Below are 27,789 nucleotides of genomic sequence, written 5' to 3'. Positions count from 1 at the left end.
GCCTTGTTATTTTGAAAGTTCATGATTACTTTGCTAGTTTGCTTGAATTATTATTATTTTCATGTCAATAGAAAACTACTGTTTTGAATCTTACGGATCTGAACATTCATGCCACATGAAAGAAGTTGCAAAGGAAAACTATGCTAGGTAGCATTCCACATCAAAAATTCATTCGTTATCACTTCCCTACTCGAGGACGAGCAGGAGTTGAGCTTGGGGATGCTTGATACGTCTCCAATGTGTCTATAATTTTTGATGGTTTCATGCTATTATCTTGTCAAACTTTGGTTGTTTTGCATGACTTTTATATATTTTTTGGGACTAACTTATTAACTCAGTGCCAAGTGCCAGTTCCTGTTTTTTCCATGTTTTTGACCCCTTTCAGAGGAGATTTTGAAATGGAGTCCAAACGGAAGAAAATCCCCGAAAAGATTTTTTCTGGAACGGAAGAATATCGGGAAGCTTGAGAGCCAAGGCAGGGGAGCCTCAGGGGCCCCACAAGCCCCCACCCGGCGGCCAGGGGGTAGGCTGTGGCCCACAAGCTTGTGGCACCCCTCAGCGCCCCCTGACCTAGGGGTTGCGCCTATAAATTCCCTAAAAATCCCAAAAAAATAAGGAGATCATCGAAAGTACTTTTCCGCCGCCACAAGCTTCTGTTTCCGCAAGATCCCATCTGGGGCACGTCCTCGTGCCCTGCCGGAGGGGGGATTCGGATACGGAGGGCTTCTTCATCAACACCATGACCTCTCCGATGATGCGTGAGTAGTTCACCATAGACCTACGGGTCCATAGCTAGTAGCTAGATGGCTTCTTCTCTCTCTTGGATCTTCAATACAAAGTTCTCCATGATCTTCATGGAGATCTATCCGATGTAATCTTCTTTTGCAGTGTGTTTGTTGAGATCCGATGAATTGCGGATTTATGATCAGATTATCTATGAATCTTGTTTGAGTTTCTTCTGATCTCTCTTATGCATGATTTCATATCCTTGTAATTCTCTTCGAGTTGTGGGTTTTGTCTGGCCAACTAGATCTATGATTCTTGCAATGCGAGAAGTGCTTGGTTTTGGGTTCATACCGTGCGGTGACCTCACCCAGTGACAGAAGGGGTAGCGAGGCACGCATCGTGTTGTTGCCATCAAGGATAAAAAGATGGGGTTTTCATCATTGGTTTGACATTATCCCTCTGCATCATGTCATCTTGCTTAAGGCGTTACTCTGTTCGTCATGAAATCAATACACTAGATGCATGTTGGATAGTGGTCTATGTGTGGAGTAATAGTAGTAGATGCAGAAAGTATTGGTCTACTTGTCTCGGACGTGATGCCTATATGTATGATCATTGCCTTAGATATCGTCATGACTTTGCGCGGTTCTATGAATTGCTCGACAGTAATTTGTTCACCCACCGTGATATTTGCTATTATGAGAGAAGCCTCTAGTGAACATTATGGCTCCCAGGGTTTACTCCACACCATATTTTCAGCCTTACACTTTTTACTTTGTTGCACTTTCCGCCTTCAGATCTCACTTTGCAAACAATCTTGAAGGGATTGACAACCCCTTTGAAGCGTTGGGTGCAAGCTTGTTTGTGTTTGCGCGGGTACTCTGGACTTGACGAGGCCCTCCGTCTGGATCGATACCTTGGTTCTCAAACTGACGGAAATACTTACTGCTCCTGTGCTGCATCACCCTTTCCTCTTCAAGGGAAAAAACGACGCAAAGGAAGGACTTTTGTTGCCGCAGGTACGCAAAGAGAAGTAACAAGAAGAATTCCTAGCGCCAAGGAAGGACTTTTGTTGCCGCAGCAATCCTCCTGTGGCAAGGCACCAGAATGTGCCACAGATGGGATCTTGCGGAGACACAAGCTTGCGGCGGCGGAAAAGTATTTTCGTGGCTCTCTCCCATGGTTTCAGATTTTTGGAGAATTTATAGGTGGAAGAAGTAGGACAGGGGAGCCACAGGGGGCCCACAAGCCTGCTAGCCCCCCCCCCCTAGGCCGGGCATGGATGGCTTGTGACCTCCTCTGAGGTCCCCTGCCTTGGTTCTCAAATTTCCTGCGTGTCTTCTGTTATGGAAAAAATCATTCCGCAGGTTTTATTCCGTTTGGACTCCGTTTAATATTCTACTTTGAAAAAGGTCAAAAACACGGAAAAAACAGGAACTGGCACTTGGCACTGAGTTAATAGGTTAGTCCCAAAAAGATATAAAATAGCATATTCATGCATACGAAACATCCAAAGTTGACAAGGTAATAGCATGGAACCATTAAAAATTATAGATACGTTGGAGACGTATCAGAAAGCAGTTTGGAGAGGCTAGAGATCAAGATTCAAATGATTGGATTGGAATATCTTGGTCTCAACACATGAGTAGGTGGTTCTCTCTCAGAAAATGGATCTGGAAATGAAGTGTGAGTTCTGAGTGCTTCTCCCACGAATGAGAGGTGGGTGAAGGGGTATATATAAGCAACAACAAAAATCCAACCGTTACACACAAAAGTGCAAACTCGGTGACAGCGAAGTGGACAACTCGGTGGTACCGACTAGTACTAAAAGTGTGAACTTTGAATCTCGGTGAGACCGATATATATTACTCGGTGGCACCGAAAAGGTGACTACCGGTCAAATGGCCAAACTCGGTGGCATCGATACTCAAAATCGGAAATTCTGATTTTGTGTATCTTGGCAACAAAATGTTGGTCACACTGAACTCGGTAGCACCGATGCAGTTTCGGTTGCACCGATTTTGTGGGAATGGCTAGGGTTCCGTCTTAGGTTCAAACTCGGTGGGTCCGATGTGGCAATGTTGGTTACACCAAATTTGTGTATGTGGAACTTAACAGAGTGGATATGTGGGAAAAATGACTAAGTGTTTTGGTGGCTAACTTTGAGCATTTGAGCAATCATATCATTTTACTACCTCACCCGCTTTTAATAGTATTTGGTTTCCTATGGACGCAAAAGAGATTTCTCACAAATATAAAATGAAGAGTCTTCTAGCTTGAAGCTTGAGCCAATATTATTCCTTTCTTGCATCTAGGGGCATCTCCACATAAACCTTAAGCCATAACATCTTTTGAACTTTTCTGAAATATACTTGGAAAACACATTAGTACAATGATGCATATGTTGTGATCAATTATAAAAACCACCCTAGGGAGCAATTGTGCTTTCATCCGTGAGCATGCACGGTGGGGATGTGCTCCGGCAAGGAATGCCTCTACCTTCTATTCCTTTGCCACGCTAGTGGGACGTGTGGCAATAAAGCTCCTCCTTCAGCGACAAGCTGACATGTGCCTCAACAAGGCTCACGAAACCGCCTGCCCGCTTGATACATGTTTACAAGTGACTGGTGTGCCATTGAGGTGGAGCAGTTTGCACGTAGTGGAAGGCTTGTCGGTACAGAGCTTGTCAGGTATTCGCTTGCCGCCAAGTAGCTTGCCGATAACATAATGCTTGAGATTGAGTTTTGTACTGGAGTTACTCCATGTCAAGCCATTCCCGCCAAGGAGGCTTCCACTCTTGTATGTACATAAGTCAGGGTACTAAGGTACCCATGTCTTAGTACACCAACACATGTATAACTTGTTGGGGAACGTAGCATGGGAAACAAAAAAAATCCTACGCACACGCAATACATATCCATGGTGATGATCATCTACAAGAGGGGAGAGTGAATCTACATACCCTTTGTAGATCGTTGAGCAGAAGCTTATATAATGTGGTTGATGTAGTGGAACATCTTCGTGATCCAAATTGCAGCCCGTCCCGCGATCTCATCACGATCTGTCCCGTGATCCCATCACGATCCTTCCCGATCTAGTGCCGAACGGACGGCAACTCCGCATTCAGTACACGTACAGCTCGATGAAGATCTCCACCTTCTTGATCCAGCAAGAGGGGCGTAGAGGTAGATGAGTTCTCCAGCACGGCGGCATGGTGGTGGTGGTGGTGGTGCTATTCCAACAGGGCTTCGCCTAAGCACCGCTGAAACTAGAGGAGAAACAGGTCTAGAGAGAGAGGGAAGCGCGTGGTTGTTTTCTGTTGTGTCTAAAACCCTCAAAACCCTTAGTATATATAGGAGGAGAGAAGGGAGAGGGATGCGCCTATGGCAGCCCTTTCTTCCCTTGCGCAAGGAGGAGAGGAGGAATCCTCCTCCAATCCTATTTGGAGTAGGATTCCTCCTTCCCACTTGGAAACTCTTTCCACCTTGTGTTTTTTCCTTCTCAAACCTTATGCGCCTTAGTGGGAACTTATTCCAACCCACTAGGGGCTGGTTTATCTCTTCCCACAGCCCATGAGGCCCCCTTGGGGCGTGACACCCCTCCCGATGGTACCCGACACCCCTCCTGGCACTCCCCGTACACTACCGATGAGCCCGAAACTTTTCCAGTGACCAAAACAGGACTTCCTATATATCAATCTTTACCACTGGACCATTCCGGAGCTCCTCGTGACGTCCTGGATCTCATCCGGGACTCCGAAAAACCTTCGGTCACCAACACATATAACTCAACTATACTAAAACGTTACCGAACCTTAAGTGTGCACACCCTGTGGATTCGAGAACTATGCAGACATGACCTGAGACACTCTCCGGTGAATAACCAATAGTGGGACCTGGATGTCCATATTGTCTCCCACATATTCTATGAATATCTCTATCGGTTGAACCTCTATGTCAAGTATTCAGTTAATCATGTATGTTGTTCCCTTTATCATTCGGTATGTTACTTGCCCGAGATTCGATCATCGGTATCTCCATACCTAGTTCAATCTCATTACTGGCAAGTCACTTTACTCGTTCCGTAACACAAGATCCCGTAACTAACTCCTTAGTCACATTGCTTGCAAGTCTTGTTGTGATGTTGTATTACCGAGTGGGCCCCGAGATACCTCTCCGTCACACGGAGTGACAAATCCCAGTCTAGATCCATGCCAACCCAACAGACACCTTTGGAGATACCTATAGAGCACCTTTATAGTCACCCAGTTACGTTGCGACGTTTGATAACCCACAAGATATTCCTTTGGTGTCCGGGAGTTGCATGATCTCATGGTCATAGGAACAGATACATTGACATGCACAAACCAGTAGCAATAAACGGACACGATCATATGCTACGTTCATAGTTTTGGGTCTTGTCCATCACATCATTCTCCTAATGATGTGATCCCGTTATCAAGTGACAACACTTGTCTATGGTCAGGAAACCTTGACGATCTTTGATCAACGAGCTAGTCAAATAGAGGCTCACTAGGGACAGTGTGTTGTCTATGTATCCACACATGTATTTGAGTTTCCAATCAATACAATTCTAGCATGGATAATAAACGATTATCATGAAGAAGGAAATATAATAATATCCAATTTATTATTGCCTTTAGGGCATATTTCCAACATAACTTACTTGAGAAGGATTTATTTACCACCCAAAGATAATTGCCTCTCTTTCCAACCATTCACTCTCTACATGACACGACCAATCAAGTACTAAAAACATCTTGTTTTATCCATACCCTCTTTAGACGACAATCCCAAATACTTATCATTGAGCGCTTCTGTCATGATATTCAGTGAAACACAAATTTGGCCCTTCATATTAACATTGGTACTAGGACTGAAGAAAACACTAGATTTATTTAAACTCACCAATTGTTCGGATGCAGCACAATATAAGTCCATGATTCTCTTTAAAGCCTGGGCATTATCCATATTTGTTTCTATAAGGATCAATGAGTCATATGCAAACAATAGATTAGAGATTGACGGGGCCTCTCTGCACACTTTTACGCCCTGTAGATTCCCAACCTCCTCTTCATGTGCAAGTAATGTGGTTAAACCCGCCATACATAATAGGAACAAATATGGTGATAGAGGATCTCCTTGATGTAAACTGTTGGGGAACGTTGCATGGGAAACAAAACTTTTCCTACGCACACGAAGACCTACCATGGTGATGTTCATCTACGAGAGAGAGATCGGATCCACATACCCTTGTAGATCGCTAAGCGGGAAGCGTTAAGAAACATGGTTGATGTAGTGGAACAACTTCGCAATTCAAATCACCGTCGTCCCACGATCCGTCCCAATCTAGCACCGAAGGGACGACACCTCTGCATTCAGCACACGTATAACTCGATGACGATCTCCGTCTTCTTGATCCAACAAGAGAGACGGGGAAGTACATGAGTTCTCCGACAGTGTGACGGCGCGCCAGTGATGGTGATGATCTATTCCTGCAGGGCTCCGCCCGAGCTCCGCAGAAATCCGATCTAGAGGAAGAACTACGAAGTAGAGGTTTAGGGTTGCACGTGGAAAAGTTGTGTCTCAAAAACCCTAAAACTTCTAGTATATATAGGAGGAGGGGAGGGGCTAGACTTGAGGCTCAAGGGAGCCCCAAGGGCGTCGGCCGAAGGGAGGAGGAGGGACTCCTACTCCAATTCGGTTTGGAAGGTAGAGTCCCTTCCTTCCTTCCCGCCTCCTCTTTTTTTCTCCTTTGATTTTTTCCCTTGGCCGAAATACTCCTATTGGGCTGGCCTCACTAGCCCACCAAGGGCTAGTGCGCCACCCATGGGCCTATTAGGTTCTCTCCCGGGTGGGTGCCCCTCCCGATAAAAACCCGGACCCCATTCGTCACTCCCGGTACACTGCCTGTAATGCCCGAAATCTTTCCAGAATCCAAATGAAACAATCCTATATATCAATCTTCGTTTCCGGACCATTCCGGCAACCCTCGTGACTCCGTGATCTCATCCGGCACTCCGAACAAAACTTTTGTCACCAACACCTATAACTCAACTATACAGAAACGTCACAGAACCTTAAGTGTGCAGAACCTGCGGGTTCGAGAACTATGGAGACATGACCTGAGACACACCCCAGTCAATATCCAGTATCGGGACCTGGATGTCCATATTGGATCCTACATATTCTACAAATATCTTATCGGTTGAACCTCTGTGCCAAGGATTCATATAATCCCGTTTACCATTCCCTTTGTCCTTCGATATGTTACTTGCTCGAGATTTGATCGTCGATATCCCTATACCTTTCTCAATCTCGTTACAGGAAAGTCTCTTTACTCGTTCCGTAATACAAGATCTCGTGACTAACACTTTAGTCACATTGCTTGCAAGGCTTATATGTGATGTTGTATTACCGAGTGGGCTCCGAGATACCTCTCCGTCACACGGAGTGACAAATCCCAGTCTTGATCCATGCTAACTCAATGGACACCTTCAGAGATACCTATAGAGCACCTTTATAGTCACCCAGTAACATTGCAACGTTTGATACACACAAGGTATTCCTCCGGTGTGAGTGAGTTACATGATCTCATGGTCATAGGAATGAATACTTGACACGCACAAAACAATAGCAACAAAATGACACGATCACATGTTATGTTTATAGTTTGGGTCTTGTCCATCACATCATTCTCCCAATGATGTGATCCAGTCATCAAGTGACAACACTTGCATATGGTTAGAAAACCTTAGCCATCCTTGATCAACTGGCTAGTCAACTAGAGGCTTACTAGGGACATAGTTTTGCCTATATATCCACACATGCATTTATGTTTTCATTCAATACAATTATAGCATGGATAATAAACGATTATCTTGAAACAAGAAATATAATTATTATTATTTTATCATTGCCTCTAGGGCATATTTCCAACAGTTTCCCACTTGCACTAGAGTCAATAATCTAGTCTCACATTGCTATGTGATTTACATTGGAATGAATCTAACACCCATACAGTTCTGGTGTTGATCATGCTTCGCTCGTGGAAGAGGTTTAGTCAGCGGATCTGCAACATTCAGATCCGTGTGCACTTTGCAAATATTTACGTCCTCTCCTTCAACATAGTCGCAGATGAGGTTGAAGCGTCGTTTGATGTGTCTGGTCTTCTTGTTAAACCTTGGTTCCTTGGCTAGAGCAATGGCACCAGTGTTGTCATAGAACATAGTTATTGGATTTAGTGCGCTCGGCACAACTCCAAGATTCGTCATGAACTGCTTCATCCAGACGCCCTCCTTAGTCGCTTCCGAGGCAGCCATGTACTCCGCTTCACATGTAGAATCTGCTACGACGCTTTGCTTGGAACTGCACCAGCTTACCGCACCCCCATTGAGAATAAATACGCATCCGGCTTGAGACTTAGAGTCATCCGGATCAATGCAAAAGCTTGCATCGTCGTAACCCTTTACGACGAGCTCTTCGACACCTCCATAAACGAGAAACATTTCCTTAGTCCTTTTCAGGTACTTCAGAATATTATTGACCGCCGCCCAGTGTTCCACTCGTGGATCACTTTGAAACCTGTCTGTCATACTTATGGCCAGGCTGACGTCCAGTCTTGTGCTCAACATTGCATACATGATGGACCCTATGGTTGAAGCATAGGGGACGGTACTCATCTTTTCTCTATCTTCTGCAGTTACTGGACACTGAGTCTTACTCAACTTTATACCTTGTAACACTGGCAAGAACCCCTTCTTGGATTGCTTCATTTTGAACTTCTTCAAAACTTTATCAAGGTATGTGCTTTGTGGAAGTCCTATTAGGCGCCTCGATCTATCTCTATAGATCTTAAGGCCTAATATGTAAGCAGCTTCTCCTAGGTCTTTCATTGAAAAACTTTTGTTGAAGTAATCCTTCATGCTTTCCAAAAACTCCACATTGTTTCCAATCAGCAATATGTCATCCACATATAATATTAGAAACGCTATAGAGCTCCCACTCACTTTCTTGTATATACAGGATTCTCCTACAACTTGTATAAACCCAAACGCAATGCAGCTGTTGCTAACATGATTCATACGGATTTAAGCATCGCTACCGGTGAGAATGTCTCATCGTAGTCAACTCCTTAAACTTGTGAAAAACCCTTTGCCACAACTCGAGCTTTATAAACAGTCACATTACCGTCCGCGTCCGTCCTCTTCTTAAAGATCCATTTGTTCCAAATAGCCTTGCGACCTTCAGGTAATACTTACAAAGTCCACACTTTGTTTTCATACATAGATCCTATCTTGGATTTCATGGCCTCTAACCATTTGTTGGAATCCGATCCCACCATTGCTTCTCCATAATTCGCAGGTTCATTGTTGTCTAACAACATGATAGATGACACAGGATTCCCGTACCACTCAGGAGCAGTAAGTGATCTTGTCGACCTGCGAGGTCCGATAGTAACTTGATCCGAAGCTTCATTATCATCATCATTAGCTTCCTCCTCAACTGGTGTTGCCTTCACAGAGTTTTCCTCTGCCCTGCGCCACCATCCTGTTGGAGCAGAGGTTCCACAACCTCATCTAGTTCTATCTTCCTCCCACTCAGTTCTTTCGAGAGAAACTCTTTCTCAAGAAAAGCTCTGTTCTTAGCAACAAACACTTTTCCCTCGGATCTGAGATAGAAGGTGTACCCAACTGTCTCTTTTGGGTAACCTATGAAGACGCACTTTTTCGCTTTGGGTTCCAGCTTTTTAGACTGAAGCTTTTTGACATAAGCATCACATCCCCAAACTTTAAGGAATGACAACTTTGGCTTCTTGCCATACCATAGCTCATATGGTGTCGTCTCAATGGATTTCGATGTTGCCCTATTTAAAGTGAATGCAGTTGTCTCTAATGCATAGCCCCAAAACGATAATGGAAAATCGGTAAGAGACATCATAGATCACACCATATCTAACAAAGTGCGATTACGACGTTCGGACACACCATTACGTTGTGGTGTTCCAGGCGGTGTCAACTGTGAAACGATTCCACATTGTCTTAAGTGAGTACCAAACTCGTAACTCAGATATTCACCCCCTCGATCAGATCGTAGGAACTTGATCTTCTTGCTACTATGATTTTCAACTTCACTCTGAAATTCTTTGAACTTTTCAAACTTTTCAAACGTTTCATACTTGTGCTTCATCAAGTAGATATATCCATACCTACTCAAATCATCAGTGAATGTGAGAAAATAACGATATCTGCCGCACGTCTCCACGCTCATTGGTCCGCACACATCAGTATGTATGATTTCCAACAAGTCACTTGCACGCTCCATTGTTCCAGAGAACGGAGTCTTAGTCATCTTGCCCATGAGGCATGGTTCGCACACGTCAAGTGATTCAAAATCAAGTGACTCCAAAAGCCCATCAGCATGAATTTTCCCCATGCGCTTTACATCAATATGACCTAAGCGGCAGTACCATAAAAAGGTGGCGCTATCATTGTTAACTCTACATCTTTTGGTCTCAATGTTATGGATATGTGTGTCATCACAATCAAGATTCAATATGAACAAACCCCTCACATTGGGTGCATGACCATAAAAGATATTACTCATATAAATAGAACAACCATTATTCTCTGACTTAAATGAGTAACCATCTCGCAATAAACAAGATCCAGATATAATGTTCATGCTTAACGCACACACTAAATAACAATTATTTCAGTTCATAACTAATCCCGATGGTAACTGAAGTGAGACCGTGTGTAACACCAAAGATGTGACCCTATCCTTAATTTGGCGTGAGGGCCTCGTCAGGGGTAGAAGCGCATCTCGTCATTTCACAAGAATGGATATCGTTACAAGTACATGTACTGAAAAGAAGAGATATATAGAATTGGCTTACACTCGTGATACGTCCATTTTGCATCATGCGTTCATGTTGATATTTATCGCTTCTTGGGCTGTTATTTCACTTCACGGTACAATACTTATGCCTTTTCTCTCTTATTTTGCAAGGTTTACATGAAGAGGGAGAATGTCGGCAGCTGGAATTCTGGCCTGAAATTGGAGCAAGTTTGAGATACCTATTCTGCGCAACTCCAAACGCCATAAAAATCAACGATGATTTTTTTGGATTTATAAAAAATACTGGGCCGAATAAGCGCCAGAGGGGCGCCAGCAGGTGGCCACAAGCCTGCTAGGTGCGCCCGCCCCCCTGGCCGCGCCTAGGGGGCTTGTGGACAGCCTGCTGGCCCACTGGCCCCCCTCTTCTGCTATATGAAGGGTTTCTTCTGGAAAAAAAATCAAGGAGGAGATTTTTCGTGGATTCGCCGCCGCCACGAGGCGGAACTTGAGCTCTGGCATGACGATCCTGCCGGGGAAACTTCCCTCCCGGAGGGGGTAATCATCGCCATCGTCATCACCAACACTCCTCTCATCATAGGGGACTCGTCACCATAAACATCTTCATCAGCACCATCTCATCTCCAAACCCTAGTTCATCACTTGTAACCAATCTCCGTCTTGCAACTCCGATTGGTACTTGTAAGGTTGCTAGTAGTGTTAATTACTCTTTGTAGTTGATGCTAGTTGGATTACTTGGTGGAAGAGTTTATGTTCAGATCCTTGATGCTACTCATTACCTCTCTGGTCATGAATATGATTATGCTTTGTGAGTAGTTACTTTTGTTCCTGAGGACATGGGATAAGTCATGCTAATAGTAGTCATGTGAATTTGGTATTCGTTCTATATTTTGATGTGTTGTATGTTGTTTTTCCTCTAGTGGTGTTATGTGAACGCCGACTACATAACACTTCACCATTATTTGGGCCTAGAGGAAGGCATTGGGAAGTAGTAAGTAGATGATGGGTTGCTAGAGTGACAGAAGCTTAGACCCTAGTTTATGTGTTGCTTCGTAAGGGGCTGATTTGGATCCACTAGTTTAATGTTATGGTTAGACTTTGTCTTAATTCTACTTTCGTAGTTGCGGATGCTTGCGAGAGGGGTTAATCATAAGTGGGATGCTTGTCCAAGTAAGGGCAGTACCCAAGCGCCGGTCCACCCACATATCAAACTACCAAAGTAACGAATGTGAATCATATGAACACGATGAAAACTAGCGTGACAGAAATTCCCGTGTGTCCTTGGGAGCGTTTTTCCTCCTATAAGACTTTGTTCAGGCTTGTCCCTGGCTGCAAAAGGGATTGGGCCACTTTGCTGCACCGTTGCTACTTTTGTTACTTGTTGCTTGCTATGAATCATCTCACCACACAATCACTTGTTACCGATAATTTCAGTGCTTGCAGATTTTACCTTGCTGAAAACCACTTGTCAGATCCTTCTGCTCCTCGTTGGGTTCGACACTCTTCCTTATCGAAAGGACTATGATAGATCCCCTATACTTGTGGGTCATCAAGACTCTTTTCTGGCGCCGTTGCCGGGGAGTGAAGCGCCTTTGGTAAGTGGAAAATTGTAAGGAAACATTTATATAGTGTGCTGAAATTTATTGTCACTTGTCACTATGGATACTAATCCTTTGAGGGGCCTGTTCGGGGTATCTTCACCTTGAACGGAAGCACAAATAGTTTCTCCTCAACCTGCTGCACCTAGTGAAAATATTTGCTTTGAATTTCCTTCGGGTATGCTTGAGAAACTGCTGGCTAATCCTTTTATAGGAGACGGAACATCACATCCAGACCTGCATCTAATCTATGTAGATGGAGTTTGTGGTTTATTTAAGCTTGCAGGTTTGCTCGAGGACGAGGTAAATAAGAAGGTATTTCCTTTATCTTTGAAGGATAAGGCGTTGACATGGTATAGGCTATGTGATGATACTGGATCATGGGACTACAATCGGTTGAAATTGGAATTTCATCAAAAGTTTTATCCTATGCATTTAGTACATCGTGATCGGAATTATATTTATAATTTGTGGCCTCGTGACAGAGAAAGCATCGCTCAAGCTTGGGGGAGGCTTAAATCAATGCTATATTCATGCCCCAATAATGAGCTCTCGAGAGAAATAATCATTCAGAACTCCTATGCTCGGCTTTCTCATGATGATCGCACCATGCTTCACACTTCTTGTACCGGTTCTTTTATGAAGAGAGATATTGACTTCAAATGGAATTTATTGGAGAGAATTAAACGCAACTCTGAAGATTGGGAGCTGGAAGAAGGTAAGGAGTCAGGTATGAATTTCAAGTTTGATTGCGTTAAATCCTTTGTTGAAACAAATAGTTTTTGTGACTTTAGCGCTAAGTATGGACTTGACTTTGAGATAGTAGCTTCATTGTGTGAATCATTTGCTGCTCATATTCATCTCCCCAAAGAGAAGTGGTTTAAATATCATCCTCCTGTAGAAGTCAATGTAGTTAAGCCCAATCATGTTGAAGAGAGAGTCATTGCCTATAATGATCTTGTTGTTCCCGGTGCTTACATTGAGAAACCACCTTTCCCTGTTAGGATAAAGGATCATTCTAAAGCTTCAACTGTGATACGTAGAGGCTACATTAGAACACCTACACCCCCTGAGCAAATTAGAGTTTAACCTAGCATTGCTATTATTAAAGATCTTCTGTCCGACGATGTTGAAGGACATGATATTCACTTCTGTGAAGATGCTGCTAGAATTGCTAAACCTCACGCTAGAGACAAACATAGGCATGTTGTTGGCACGCCTGTTGTTTCTGTTAAGATAGGAGATCATTGTTATCATGGTTTATGTGACGTGGGTGCTAGTGTTAGTGCAATACCTCAATCCTTATATGATGAAATCAAAGACGAGATTGCACCTGTTGAGATAGAGCCTATTGATGTCACTATTCAGCTTGCCAATAGAGATAATACCTGTCCTGTGGGAATTGTTAGGGATGTTGAAGTCTTGTGTGGTATAATGAAGTATCCTGCTGATTTCCTCGTTCTTGCTACCGCACAAGATAGCTTCTGTCCCATCATATTTGGTAGACCTTTTCTCAATACTGTCAATGCTCATATTGATTGTGAGAAGCAAACTGTCACTGTTGGCTTTGAAGGTGTGTCACACGAGTTCAATTTCTCTAAGTTTGGTAGACAACCTCAAGAAAAGGAGTTGCCTAGTAGGGATGAAACTATTGCCTTAGCTTCTATTGTCGTACCTCCTACTGATCCCTTAGAGCAATACTTGCTTGAGCATGAAAATGATATGCATATGGATGAAAAGGATGAGATAGATAGAGTTGTCTTAGAACAATATCCTATCCTTAAGAATAACTTGCCTCTTGAAATGCTTGGGGATCCACCCCCACCAAAGGGTGATCCTGTGTTCGAGCTTAAACAGTTGTCGGATACTCTTAAGTATGCTTATCTTGATGAAAAGGAGATATATCCTATTATTATTAGTGCTAGCCTCTCAGAGCATGAAGAAAATAAGCTACTAAAAACTCTGAGGAAGCACCGTGCTGCTATTGGATATACTCTTGATGATCTTAAGGGCATTAGTCCCACTCTATGCCAGCACAAGATTAAAACTGATCCTGATTCCAAACCAGTTGCTGATCATCAACGGAGATTAAATCCTAAGATGAAAGAAGTAGTGAGAAAAGAAATACTAAAGCTCCTGGAAGCAGGTATTATCTATCTTGTTGCTCATAGTGATTGGGTGAGTCCGGTGCATTGCGTCCCTAAGAAGGGAGGCATTACCGTTGTCCCTAATGATAAGGATGAATTGATCTCACACAGGATTACTGTTGGCTATAGGATGGTGAACGATTTTAGGAAATTGAATAAAGCCACTAGGAAAGATCATTATCCTTTGCCTTTTATCGACCAAATGCTAGAAAGACTGTCTAAACACACACACTTTTGCTTTCTAGACGGTTATTCTGGTTTCTCCCAAATACCAGTTGCACAATCTGATCAGGAGAAAACCACCTTCACCTGCCCTTTCCGAACCTTTGCTTATAGACGTATGCCTTTTGGCTTGTGTAATGCACCTGCCACCTTTCAAAGATGTATGATGGTTATATTCTCTGACTTTTGTGAAAAGATTGTTGAGGTTTTCATGGATGACTTCTCCATTTACGGGTCTTCTTTTGACGATTGCCTCAGCAACCTTGATCGAGTCATGCAGAGATGTAAAGATACCAATCTTGTCTTGAATTGGGAGAAGTGCCACTTTATGGTTAATGAAGGCATCGTCTTAGGACATAAAATTTCTAAAAGAGGTATTGAAGTCGATAAGGCTAAGGTTCATGCGATCGAGAAAACGCCATACCCCACAGATATCAAAGGTATAAGAAGTTTCCTTGGTCATGCTGGTTTCTATAGAAGGTTCATTAAAGACTTCTCTAAGATTTCTAGGCCTCTTACCAATCTCTTGCAAAAGGATATTCCTTTTGTCTTTGACGATGATTGTGAGGAAGCCTTCGAAATACTTAAGAGGGCTTTGATAACTGCACCTATTGTTTAACCACCTGATTGGAACTTGCCGTTTGAAATCATGTGTGGTGCTAGTGATTATGTTGTTGGTGTTGTTCTAGGGCAAAGAGTTGATAAGAAGTTGAATGTTATTCACTACGCTAGTAAAACTCTAGACAGTGCTCATAGAAACTATGCCACTACGGAAAATGAGTTTTTAGCAATCGTGTTTGCATGTGACAAGTTCATGTCTTACATAGTTGATTCCAAAGTAACTATTCACACTAATCACGCAGCTATTAAGTACCTCATGGAGAAGAAGGACGCTAAACCTAGACTTATCAGATGGGTTCTCTTGCTACAAGAATTTGATTTGCACGTTGTCGACAGAAAGGGTGATGATAACCCCGTAGCAGATAACTTGTCTAGATTGGAGAACGTTCTTGATGACCTACAACCTATTGATGATAGCTTTCCTGATGAGCAATTGAATGTCATCAATGCATCACGTAGTGCACCGTGGTATGTTGATTATGCGAACTATATCGTTGCCAAATATATACCACCTAGTTTCACATACCATGAAAGTGCGGTATATCGACTAGAGGGGGGTGAATAGGAGGATTTTAGAATTTCATCACTGAGGAAATTCCTTTTGAGGAAATTCCTCACTAATGACTAACTTACAGCGGAAACAGTAAAGGATTAGGAGTGCAAAGTTTCACTACAACAGTTTTTTCAGAATGAAGAATATGAAAACAGTTTGCACAGTATGCAGGCACGCAGAAAACAGATGAGGATTAACTTGCATGAAGAATTTGGGGTTGAGGAATTTCAGAGGAAGTCTTCAGCAAATTCTTCAAACAGTGACAGTGAAAATCATCAACACACAATCTGAGGAATATAAAGAGTTGAGGAAATAGAACCCGTTTCACAGTGAAGACAGTGGTTGATGACCCAGTTCCAACTGCCGTGACAGTTGTACATCTGGTTTGGAGCGGCTTGGTATTGAAACCAAAGGACACACAGTCTCGGGACACACAGTCACTATCGTATTCTCCTTGGGCTAAGAGCACACATTCCTTGCCCAACGCTCGTGGTAAGTCTTCAGGGCAGACTTCCAAACCCTCACAAACTTGGTCACCTGGCGATCCACAATTGACTGCTGGATTGCTCTAGACCATGACGCCTAACCGTCTGGAGGATGCACAGTCCTCAAAGGTAAAAGGCTTCAGTCCCACACAGGAACAACTTCTTCAGTGATGCTCAATCACTTGGTTTCGGTTTGTGGTTTGGTGTTTGGGGTATTTCCTCATTGATGAATTACTCTCAAAGACTCTGAGGAATTTGGGTTGCTCTTATGACAAGTGTCAGTTTCTAACGGAGCAGCCAACCAGCTAATGGTTGTGGGGGCGGCTATTTATAGCCTGGGAGCATCCTGACATGATTTTACATTAATGCCCTTAAATAATATGATCGTTGGTGTGGATAAGACCAATGATGTGGTGTGGCTATCGATAATGGTCGGGACCCTCAACTGTGAGAGTCCTCATGTCTCTCATACTCCTCACTTGAGGCTTTTGGTAGGATTAGGCTTGGGTTGAGCATCATGAGGAAATTCATTCCAATGTGTTACCTTGACCCCCTTTAACAGTACGGTGTTCCTATTACTCAAGTGTGAAGAAAACAAAACAGAAAGAATAAATCTTCATGCTTCAAAGTCTTCAGATTGATTTTCTTCAGGACACTTCGAATTCCTCAATTTTATTATCTTCATGAGGAATATCAATTTCATCGCAAATTCTTCACGATTCAATTCTTCAGCTTCAGACCAATTTCTTCAACCGAAGATATATATTTTTAGGGGTCGATATTCATCGAATATTTCAAACTCCTCAGCGACTTATAGATCATGTGTACACTCAAGAACACATTAGATACTTAACCTATAAGTCTTCAAACCACCAAAATCACTAAGGGGCACTAGATGCATTTACAACCTCCCCCTTTTTGGTGGTTGATGACAATTAGGTTAAGTCTTCAACAGGGATAAAAATATGAAGTGTAAATACTCATTTGAGGAATTTGAAATCAGGATTCAGAGAGACTCCCCCTGAAGATGTGCATATCTTGAGGATTTTGCTTTTCACAGCAAATGCACATTGATGATTTATATCATGGAGTTCTCCCCCTGAGTCTTGTAAATCATGCATACATATGACATATAGTATGAAGAAATTAAGGATGCATGATGACAAATGGTATCTGACGAATTCCAGCATGTGTGCATTAAAATTTTGGGGAATAAGTATGCGAAGAAAAACGTTCAAAAGCGTCAGAGTACCATCGGGCTTAAGTTACAACTCATTACATAAAACACTTTAGAAGAGCCAAGAGTTTGTAACTTAAATATAGTTTATAAGCCCCAAAATATCCCGCGTGAAGACTAACTCTCAAGTTTCTCCCCTTTTGTCATCAAGTGACAAAAAGGGACAAACTGAGGACTAACGTCCGTGAAGACTTTCACTTCTTGGCGGTTGAGGAAGACGCGTGAGGATCCTTGGGAGAAGACTTCCTCCTTGGATCGGTGGCAGTGTCTTGTTGTTCTTCATGTGATTCAGCAATGCGGAATGAAGAAAACGAACTGTCCTCAAGGTCTGGAACTAGGATTGGCCTGAATTTCTTCTTTGGTGGCCACGACCAGTCGAAGTCCCGCACAAACTCCAATTCTTCAAGTTCTGCTGGAGTCTTCAAATGAGCCAGTGTGGCCCAGGTGTCATCGAAAACCTCATGAAGATAATGATGGTTAAGCTTCACAGCATTCTGCGTTTCATTGAGGGTTTTCACAATGGCGCCAAACTGGCGTTTGACCCACTTGTGATTTCGATCCACCTTCTGATGAAGACTGAGAAGAAGCTCTGTGGTATTCAGGACCCTAGGAGAAACAAGACTTGGAGGATGGGTTTCAGTGTCATCCCATGAAGAATACGCTTCGGGCTCTCTGAACTGGCCATCAAGGGGCCGACTGCCTTCATCAATGACAGACTTGCCTTTTCCTTCAACATGCTCGAAAGTCTTCTTATTGACCCTTAGAGGAGGCATATAACCGATATGGTTGTTGAAATCAGCGTGATAATTTATGCCTGACCTGGTTCTGATGAATCTCATGATCCATGGAGCATATATCTTGTGGTCAAAAGGAGCCATAGCAATTTCGGCCAAAGTCCTCAAGAATAAATCATGAATGTTGATGGGAATGCCATGTGTGATGTTGAAGAGGATATTCTTCATGATGCCTACGACATCTTCTTCATCATTATGGCCCTTGATTGGTGCAAGAACGCTGTAGAGGATTCTGTAAACCGTCTTGGGTTCATATTTCAGCTCATGGACCAGGAAGGTTGTTCTTGGTGGTTGCCCCTTAGCCAAAGTTTTCATGAGGACATCCATCAGCTTGTTAGCCAGCTCACGTTCATCATATAGCTTTATTGCCTGCTCTGAGGGAATTGATACTGGTAGTTCACGCAGCAACTCATTGGCAGGAGCCTTGAAGTGTGTGGTTTCCGTCATCCAATCCAGCACCCATGTGTTGATGTCTATTGTATCTCGTGAGATGTGAAGAGTTGCATAGAATTGAATAATGAGCTCACTATTCCAATCACAAATATCCGTGCACATTGGGAGGAGTCCAGCTTCAAAAAGGACGTTGAGGACTGGAGCAAAGCATGGAATTTCTTCAAGCTCAACGTGAGGAATGTGCCTGTGCTAGAAAATCTTGTTTCTTCCACACAACACAGAGGCATAGTAGTTGAGATTTGTCCTTGTCCAAAACTTCAGATGCCTGATGCGAGGCTTGTCATAGTGATTTTCTCCGATGAAGAACATGCGTTCTTCAAAGAAGGACTCCTTTTGAAACTTTGGCCGCTTGGAGAACGGCTGACGCTGCATTGGTTGAAGATTTTGCGGCTTGACTTGAGGAGAGACAACTATTGCAGATTCTGGGTTGAGAACGACAAAGGCATTTACTGGATCTGGTGCATTGTCCTCAGCATGGTCCTCAGGGTGAGGATTTTCATCAGCTTGTGCTTCAGGCTGAGGAGCATGCTCTGGTTGAGGAATGTCGTCAACCGGAGCTTCCTGTTGAGGGTTTTGCTCTGGAGGAGGAATTGGTTCATCCTGAGCCTCAGCTTGAGGGTTTTGCTCAGGAGTTGGAGTTGGGTCAGCCTGATCCTCAGGTTGAGGATTTTGCCCAGGATTGTGACTTTCATCAGGCAGAGGATTTTCACATTGTTCTTCCTCAGCTTGAGGAGCTTGCTTGGTGGAGGGGCCAGATTCATCAGTTGGTGCACCTGATTCTTGTGCAGTTTCTTCAGGAGGAATGAAGGACTGAGGATTGTCATCAATGCAAATTTCCTCATCAGTATGTTCCTCATATTCAGCATTCTTCATTTCCTCATCATCCCCTTGCTCCTTGTCTTCGCTTGCGAAGGGAATCATCTCATATGATGGAGCATTGTTGAGAGGCACAGGATCCAGAGGTGCATTTTCTTCAAGTGCTTTGAGGCGCTTGGCCTCAGTGGATTCTTCTGCTGATGAAGCTTTTCTTTTCTTAGCTTCCTTTTCAGTAGCCCTGGTCTTTTTCACGTATGATGCAGACGGAGTCATTTTCTTCACCTTTGAAGCTTTTGGTGAAGGTGTTTTCTCAGCTGAGACAATTTCATCAGCGGGAGCAGAGGCATCAGCTGGCTTAGAAGCACCAGCTGGAGCAGAGTCATCAGCTGGCTTAGAAGCAGCAGCTAGAGCAGGGTCAGTCTCACCAGCTGTAGCAGAGTCATCAGCTGGATTTTCCTTGGTAATTTCCTCAATAGCCGGTTCATCAGCACGGCTTTCTTGAGGGATTTCCTCAGCATGAGTAGTTTCATCAGCTGGTTCCTCAATTAGAGGCTGAGGAGTTGGTACTGGAGGGGCGGCCTTCTTGTTGTAATCATCAACTGCGTCAGTGGAAAATTTGATGAAGTTGTTTTTGAGACTTTGACGATCAGAAAGCTTAGAGTACTTGTCAGTCAAAGTCTTCAATTTAGCCTGTGTTGACACAAGTGCATGAGGTGTGAGGTTGAGGAGATTCTGCCTGAGGAATTTCTCCTTTTTGAGCTTTGCAACCTTGGCCTGTTTGGCTTCCTGCTCCTTCCACTTGGCTTCGTTGATGAATGTGGCCACCATGTGGCTGATGCCTGGGGGAAGCTTCAAATCATCAATTGGAGTGTTGGGGGTCCTCATACCAGATGTTGATGTAATCGAGGAGGACTTTTGGGTCCATGACCAGAGCAATGGAACTGCCAGAAGCTTGATCTACCCTCTATTGCTTGTTTCTGATGATGGCTTGTAGAGTGTCGTCATCAAATTCATCACTACCTTCTGATGCAGAAGGGACCTTGATGATTTTGCTTGGGCTTGGTCTTGTTCCTCTTCCAGCAGTCACCTTAGTCTTGAAGGGAGTCGGTGAAGACTTAGTCTCGGAGCTTGTTGCAAATGGGACTGGGGAGCTGGAGACAGTGGGCAGTTGCTTCACTATCGGCTTCTGTTCAGGCTTTGAAGCCTTTGGTGGTGCTGAGGATTTTGGTGCTGAGGGTTTTGGTGCTGATGATGGTGCAGTTTTCTGAAGCATTTTCTCTTGAGGCTTTGAAGCCTTTGGTTTTAACAGCACAGACTTCATTTGAGGAAAGGCCATACCAGAAGTCTCAGCTACAGAGGAAGTGGCAGCAGTTGCAGCAGCAGCAGATTCTTCATTGAACTTCCTCACAGCAGCTTCTGCTTGCTTCTGAAGCTATGACAAGTGTTTTGACTTCTCCTCAGGATAGTCATCAATTGTCTTGAGGCTTGAGGGGTGTGCTTCCTGATAATCCTCAAGTGGAGGCTGTTTGCTAGGAGGCTTCGAAGCGAATTTCTTTGCGTATTTGGGAGTGACGAATCTGTACTCTTTCCACTCCTTAGCCCATCGGCGTTCTATCTTTTTAAGCCTGATCTTTCTCTTGGGCATAGATTCTTGTTCATCAGGAGTGCAGTATTCTAGGCATATATCCTCAGGGATATCTATGGCAGTGTTCTGCTCGAGTTTCTTGTCACCCTTTTGCTTCCTTTCATCCTCCATTTTCTTTAGCTGAGGCTTTTGCTGAGGAAATTAAACTCTTGAGGATTCTGATGAAACTTGCAGATTTTCTTCAAGAAACGCTGCAAATGAGTTAGGTTGATGAGAACCTAGAGATTCATCAGCTGACATGTTTGTACCTGTGAACAGAGTATAGTTGCGAGGAATTTGGAGAGGTCATATGCGTTCTCAGATTTGATGAAATGAAATTTTTTGACAGTTGAGGAATTTGACCAGTGGTTGAGGAATTCGTCTAAGCATATTGTTCTTGGGTTCCAGAGTCGTACAGATCCGAAAATTCGCACAAATGAGGAATCTCGTGAAAATCTTAGATGCTTAGTGAAGGTCATCAATAATTGGGTGATAGGCAGTGTTTGAGGTAAAAAGAAACTGATGGATACTTGAGGAAAAACATATTTCACATCTCTAAGGTAAAATAGTAGATCAAACGAGCTGTAAAAATAGGGTTATTATTTACCCTAGATGGCGCGCACGAAGAACAGAGAGGGAGTAGCAGTAGATGTTCTTTTGGTGCGAGTCCAATGCGCCCTAACTCGGCAACAGAGGACAGCTACGGCGGCGGCGGACGAAGATGGTCCGGTTCCGGCGTGGTTTCGGCGACGGAGAGGTCAAGGCAGTCAAGCTCTTCTTCGCCGGCGTCGAGACTTCTAGCGATGGCGCTAGGGCTTTTGAGCTTTCCTGTAGCAGGAGGACGATGGGACGAAGAATATTTTGCCGAAGGGAGATGGGGACATATTTATAGTGAGGCGGTAACTGTTGGCGCAAAAATATCGGACCAAATAGCCCCTGTCTCCACGTCTTCGTAGGACACGTGTAGCTCACGACAGAAGCGGTAGAGATCGTGGAGATCGTGGTTATCCGAACAAGGAAAGTGGGGTTCAGTTACTTTGTATTAAAAAAACAGTTTTGAAGATTTGAGGATTTTGTTACAAAATCATCAGCTGACAAGGACGCAGTGAGGATTTCGAACAAAGTTTCAAGTAGAACGCATATGAAGAATTGAATAGACTGGGTGAGAGTAGCATAGAGGGAAAGTAGGGTCCAATCACATTCACTTAGATGAAATATCAAATTGAAGAAATAGCTATAAATGAATGGTGTTGAGGACTTGAAATCACACTCTATCTAGGTAAACGAAAATCATCAAGTGTTTTTGAAGATTTTGAATAACTTGAGGATTTTGTGACCAAGCGTCATGATGATGAATTTCAGTTTTGAAGAAAAAGATTTTGAAGAGCAACTGTTTTGAAGAAATTCAACTTGAGGAATCTCACGATGGGTGGTGGCGTGACCCACCATATAAGAATGTTGATTACAGACGCCGCGTACAATTGTCGTAGGGCCGTGAGAATCAATTTCTTCGTTGATTTCTTCACACTCAGAGTGATATTCTTCATTAGTGGAAGAAAATTGATTCATCATGTGTTGCACATCTAAGTCATCAATTTTGCATAAGTGTTAGGATGTGTGCATGTTTTTACAAAACATTTGAAGATTCTAAGATATTTAGCTCACACCGCAACTTGCAAAACCTTTTCTCATCCAAGGGCTTAGTGAAGATATCTGCCAGTTGATCGTCAGTCTTCACATGGTCGATGAGGATATTGCCCTTGAGGACATGGTCCCGAAGAAAATGATGACGAATCTCGATGTGCTTGGTCTTCGAGTGATGTACTAGGTTGTATGCAATCTTGATTGCACTCTCATTGTCGCAGTAGAGAGGCACATTCTTCATGTTGATGCCGTAGTCCTTGAGGGTTTGCTTCATCCATAGCAATTGAGCACAGCATGAACTAGCAGCAATGTACTCAGCTTCGGCGGTGGAAAGTGAAACGCAGTTCTGCTTCTTTGAGGACCAGCAGACTAGTGATCTTCCGAGGAAATGACATGTGCCAGAGGTTGACTTGCAATCCACACGGTCACGAGCATAGTCAGAATCAGAATATCCCACAAGATGAAGATTTGAGCCCTTGGGGTACCATAATCCTAGTGTTGGTGTGTGAGCTAAGTATCGAAGAATATGCTTCACAGCCTTATGGTGTGATTCCTTCGGTTTTCTTGAAAACGTGCACACATGCAAACACTAAGCATTATATCTGGCCTAGATGTACATAAATACAGTAAAGAGCCAATCATAGAGCGATATACCTGCTGATCGAATTCTTTACCACTTTCATCAGTGCAGAGGTGGCTGTTGGTAGGCATTGGAGTCTTGGCACCTTTGCATTCATGCATGTCGTATTTCCTCAGAACATCCTTGAGGTATTTCTCGTGTGATATGAAGATTCTATTGCGTTATTGACGAATTTGAAGACCTAAGAAGAATTTCAGCTCCCCCATCATAGACATATGATATTCTTCACTCATCATGTAAGCAAATTCATCACTGTATCGTTTGTCAGTACAGCCAAATATAATGTCATCGACATATATCTGGCACACAAGTAGCTCATTATCATAGGATTTAGTGAAAAGAGTTGGATCGAGTGAACCAGGTTTGAAGCCTTTCTTCATGAGGAATTCCTTCAATGTATCATACCATGCCCGAGGGGCTTGCTTGAGACCATAGAGCGCCTTTTTGAGTCTGAAGACTTTGTCTGGATTCTTTGGATCCTCAAAACCTGGGGGCTGAGCAACATATACTTCTTCCTCAAGCTTACCATTGAGGAATGCACTTTTCACATCCATTTGATATAAGATGATGTTATGATGATTAGCATAAGCAAGTAGTATTCGAATAGCTTCAAGTCTAGCAACAGGTGCAAAAGTTTCATCGAAATCTATTCCTTCAACCTGTGTGTAGCCTTGGGCTACAAGTCGTGCCTTATTCCTCACCACTTGGCCATCCTCATCTTGCTTGTTTCGGAAAATCTACTTGGTTCCGATGATATTGTGCTTGCGAGGATCTGGTCGTTTGACGAGCTCCCATACGTCATTCAGCTTGAATTGAAGAAGTTCGTCTTGCATAGCTTGGATCCACTCCGGTTCCAGGAAAGCCTCAACAACTTTTGAAGGTTCTGTGATAGATACAAAGGAGAAATGCCCACAAAAGTTAACTAAGTGTGAAGCTTTTGAGTGAATGAGAGGACCTGGTGCGTTGATGTCATTGAGGATTTTGTCAAGTTCCACTTCATTTCCAATCCTCGGATGAGCTGGTTGAGGATTTCGTCTGGGCTGAGGAATTGGTTATGGAGCAATTTCCTCATGAGCATCTTCTTGATTTTCATTAGTGATGGGAATGATTTCTTCATCAATTTCCTCAATGGGAACAATGTCTTCAGTAGCTTTGAGCTTTATTGCTTCCTCAGGAGACAACTTATCTGGATCAGAGGGCAATTGTTCTATTTGCGAGCCATTAGTTTCATCGAACCGCACATCTACAGTCTCAACAACATTGTTGTGATAGTTGTTGAAGACTCTGTAGGTGTGTGAGTCCTTTCCATAACCGAGCATAAAACCCTCATGTGCCTTAGGTGCAAATTTTGAGCTATGGTGAGGATCTCTAATCCAACATTTTGCACCGAAGACTTTGAAATAACTTACATTTGGTTTCTTGTCTGTGAGGAGTTCATATGAGGTTTTCTTGAGGAATTTGTGAAGATATACCCTGTTGATGATATGGCATGCAGTGTTGATTGCTTCAGGCCAAAGGCGACGAGGAGTCTGATATTCTTCAAGCATGGTTCTTTCCATCTCAACCAGAGTCTTGTTCTTCCTTTCAACGACACCATTCTGTTGAGGAGTATAAGGAGCAGACAATTCGTGAGTAATACCAAGTTCATCAAGACAATTATCAAGACCAGTGTTTTTGAACTCTGTTCCATTATCACTCCTGATGTGTTTGATCTTGATGCCGAAGTTCGTCGCGGCCCTTGAAGAAAATCGTTTGAAGACTTCCTGCACTTCAGTTTTATATAAGATGATATGCACCCATGTATATCTGGAATAATCATCAACTATGACGAAGCCATATAAAGATGTTGCATTTGTTAGTGTGGCATAATGAGTAGGTCCAAATAGATCCATGTGAAGCAATTCAAATGGACGAGTAGTGGTCATGATAGTCTTTGAGGGATGCTTGGATCTGGTCATTTTCCCTGATTCACAGGCACCACAGAGGTGATCCTTGAGGAATTTGACTGATTCGATGCCGATGACATGCTTCTTCTTCGCGAGCGTGTGCAAATTTCTCATGCCTGCATGACCGAGTCTTTGATGCCACAGCCACCCTTCTGAGGTTTTTGCTAGTAAGCAAGTGACTGGTTGAGGACCTGTAGAGAAATCAACAATGTACAAATCCCCTCTTCTGACACCTTCGAAGACTTTGGATCTGTCAGATTCCATGATGACAACACATCTATATCTACCAAAGATAACAATCATATCAAGATCACAAAGCATCGAGACTGACATGAGGTTAAATCCAAGGGATTCAACAAGCATCACTTTGTCCATGTGCCTATCCTTGGAAATAGCCACTTTGCCAAGTCCCAATACCTTGCTTTTACCTTTGTCAACATATGTGATTTGCTTCAGGGGTGATGGAGTTAGTGGCATATTCATCAGCAAGCTTTTATCACCAGTCATGTGATGTGTGCAGCCACTATCAAGAACCCACTCAGTACTCTCGGGTTTGTCATCCTGCAGATGAATTAGTACAACTTACCATCTCATATGCTTCAGACTTGAAGAATATGATATCAATTTCATCAGATAGGAATTTCATCATAACAGAATTATAAGGCGTGTGAAATATTTCTATTTCATCAATATTATCTTGCGTCCTATCAAGCATTTCCTCAGGTCTATCAAGCAAATTCTTCAGATGATGATTTTCATCTGGAGACCTGACCTGCAGAAGTGATTAGTTCAATTTCTTCACCACCGACATCTGAAGGGGTGGTAAAGCATTCATCATCCTACGAGCACCATTTGAGAAAGGGGCATTGAAGCTAATGCACTTCTCTTATCAGTAGGGGGGTTAAAGTACTCATATGAATATGCAAAGAACTTGTTTGAGGATTTATGAACATAATGATTTGAAGAATAACGCTCATATTCATATTCCTTGTAATTTCCATGCATGTTAGAAGCATTAGCACGGGTACGAGCATAGTTTTGACCAGTTGAGGATTTTGATCCTCTTGAAGACTTTGGTCCTCCAGAGGAATTTGATCTGGGGTTCAAATTCTTCATCGGTGGTGTCATGAGGACATTCACCTGAAGATTTTCAAGGCAACTTTTGGGAACCCAGATTTTCCTCAGGGGAGGCCCATTCGTGCAGTTAGTTCCAACATATCGAGCAAATACTTCACCACATTGATTTTTGAACAGTTTATAGTTGGAGTCAAATGACTCATCTGAGGAATAGGATAATTCACATGAAAAGCCTGTTAGATTGGATGGATCAAAAGGAGGCCCAGTAGCAGCAACCCATGAGGTTTTGGGATACTGCTTAGGTTTCCAATAAGATCCATCAACATTCAATTTCCTCTCAAAGGCAATTCCTTCTTTCCTCAGGTTCCTGTTCAAGATCTGCTTTTTGAGCACATCACAGAGGGTTTGATGTCCTTTGAGACTTTTGTATATGCCTGTCACATACAATTCCTTCAGCCCTGCATTTTCATCAGTGACATTTGGGTTTTCCTCAAGTGAGGAATTTGACACTACAGGAGCAGTTGAAGAATTTGTAGCAATAGAAGCATTTGAAGATTCTGGTGAAGAATTAGCAGTTTCGCGTTCAATGCATTTAATACATGGAGGAATGAATTTAGCTTGAGCAGCACTGATCTGTTGAGCTAGTAATGAATCATTTTCCATACGAAGATCATCATGAGAAATCCTCAGCTTCTCTAGATCTAGCTTCCTTTGAAGAAATTCATAGGAAAGTTTCTCATGATTAGCGAGGAGTGTATCATAACGTAATTGAAGATTATCAAATCTATACTGAAGACTTTTCACATCTTCAGTGAGGATTTGGGTAAGATTCATTTCATCATTCAATAGATCATCACTTCTATCTAGGAGTTTCTGAAGCTTTTCTAGGGTAGTTTGTTGTTTAGTGGCAATGATAGCAAGTTTACTGTTACTGGGTTTTTTATAATCATCAGGTTCACAGTCACTTGAATCAGAGGAGGAAGCATCATTCGGTACCTTTGAACCTTTTGCCATGAAGCAATAGGTTGGAGCGAAGTCATTAGCATAGTCATCAGTGTGGATGGTGTTATAATCTTCTTCAAGGTTGAAGATTGACTTGCTGACGAAAGTGGTTGCAAGTGCAAGACTGGCCTGTCCGGATTCTGAGTCTTCATCAAAACCCTCCTCTTCATCACATTCCTCTGATTCTGCCTCGGAATCCATTTCCTTGCCAATAAGTGCCCGAGCCTTTCTGAAACTAGTCTTCTTGTGCGATGAGGGCTTTGAAGAGGAGGATTCTGAAGGTTTCTTCTTCTTCTTCGAGTCATCAGAATTATCATCCTTGTATT

The sequence above is a fragment of the Hordeum vulgare genome, chromosome 7H (assembly GCF_904849725.1).
Source record: "Hordeum vulgare subsp. vulgare chromosome 7H, MorexV3_pseudomolecules_assembly, whole genome shotgun sequence".
Lineage (NCBI taxonomy): Eukaryota > Viridiplantae > Streptophyta > Magnoliopsida > Poales > Poaceae > Hordeum > Hordeum vulgare.
This window is presented reverse-complemented; position numbering follows the sequence as displayed.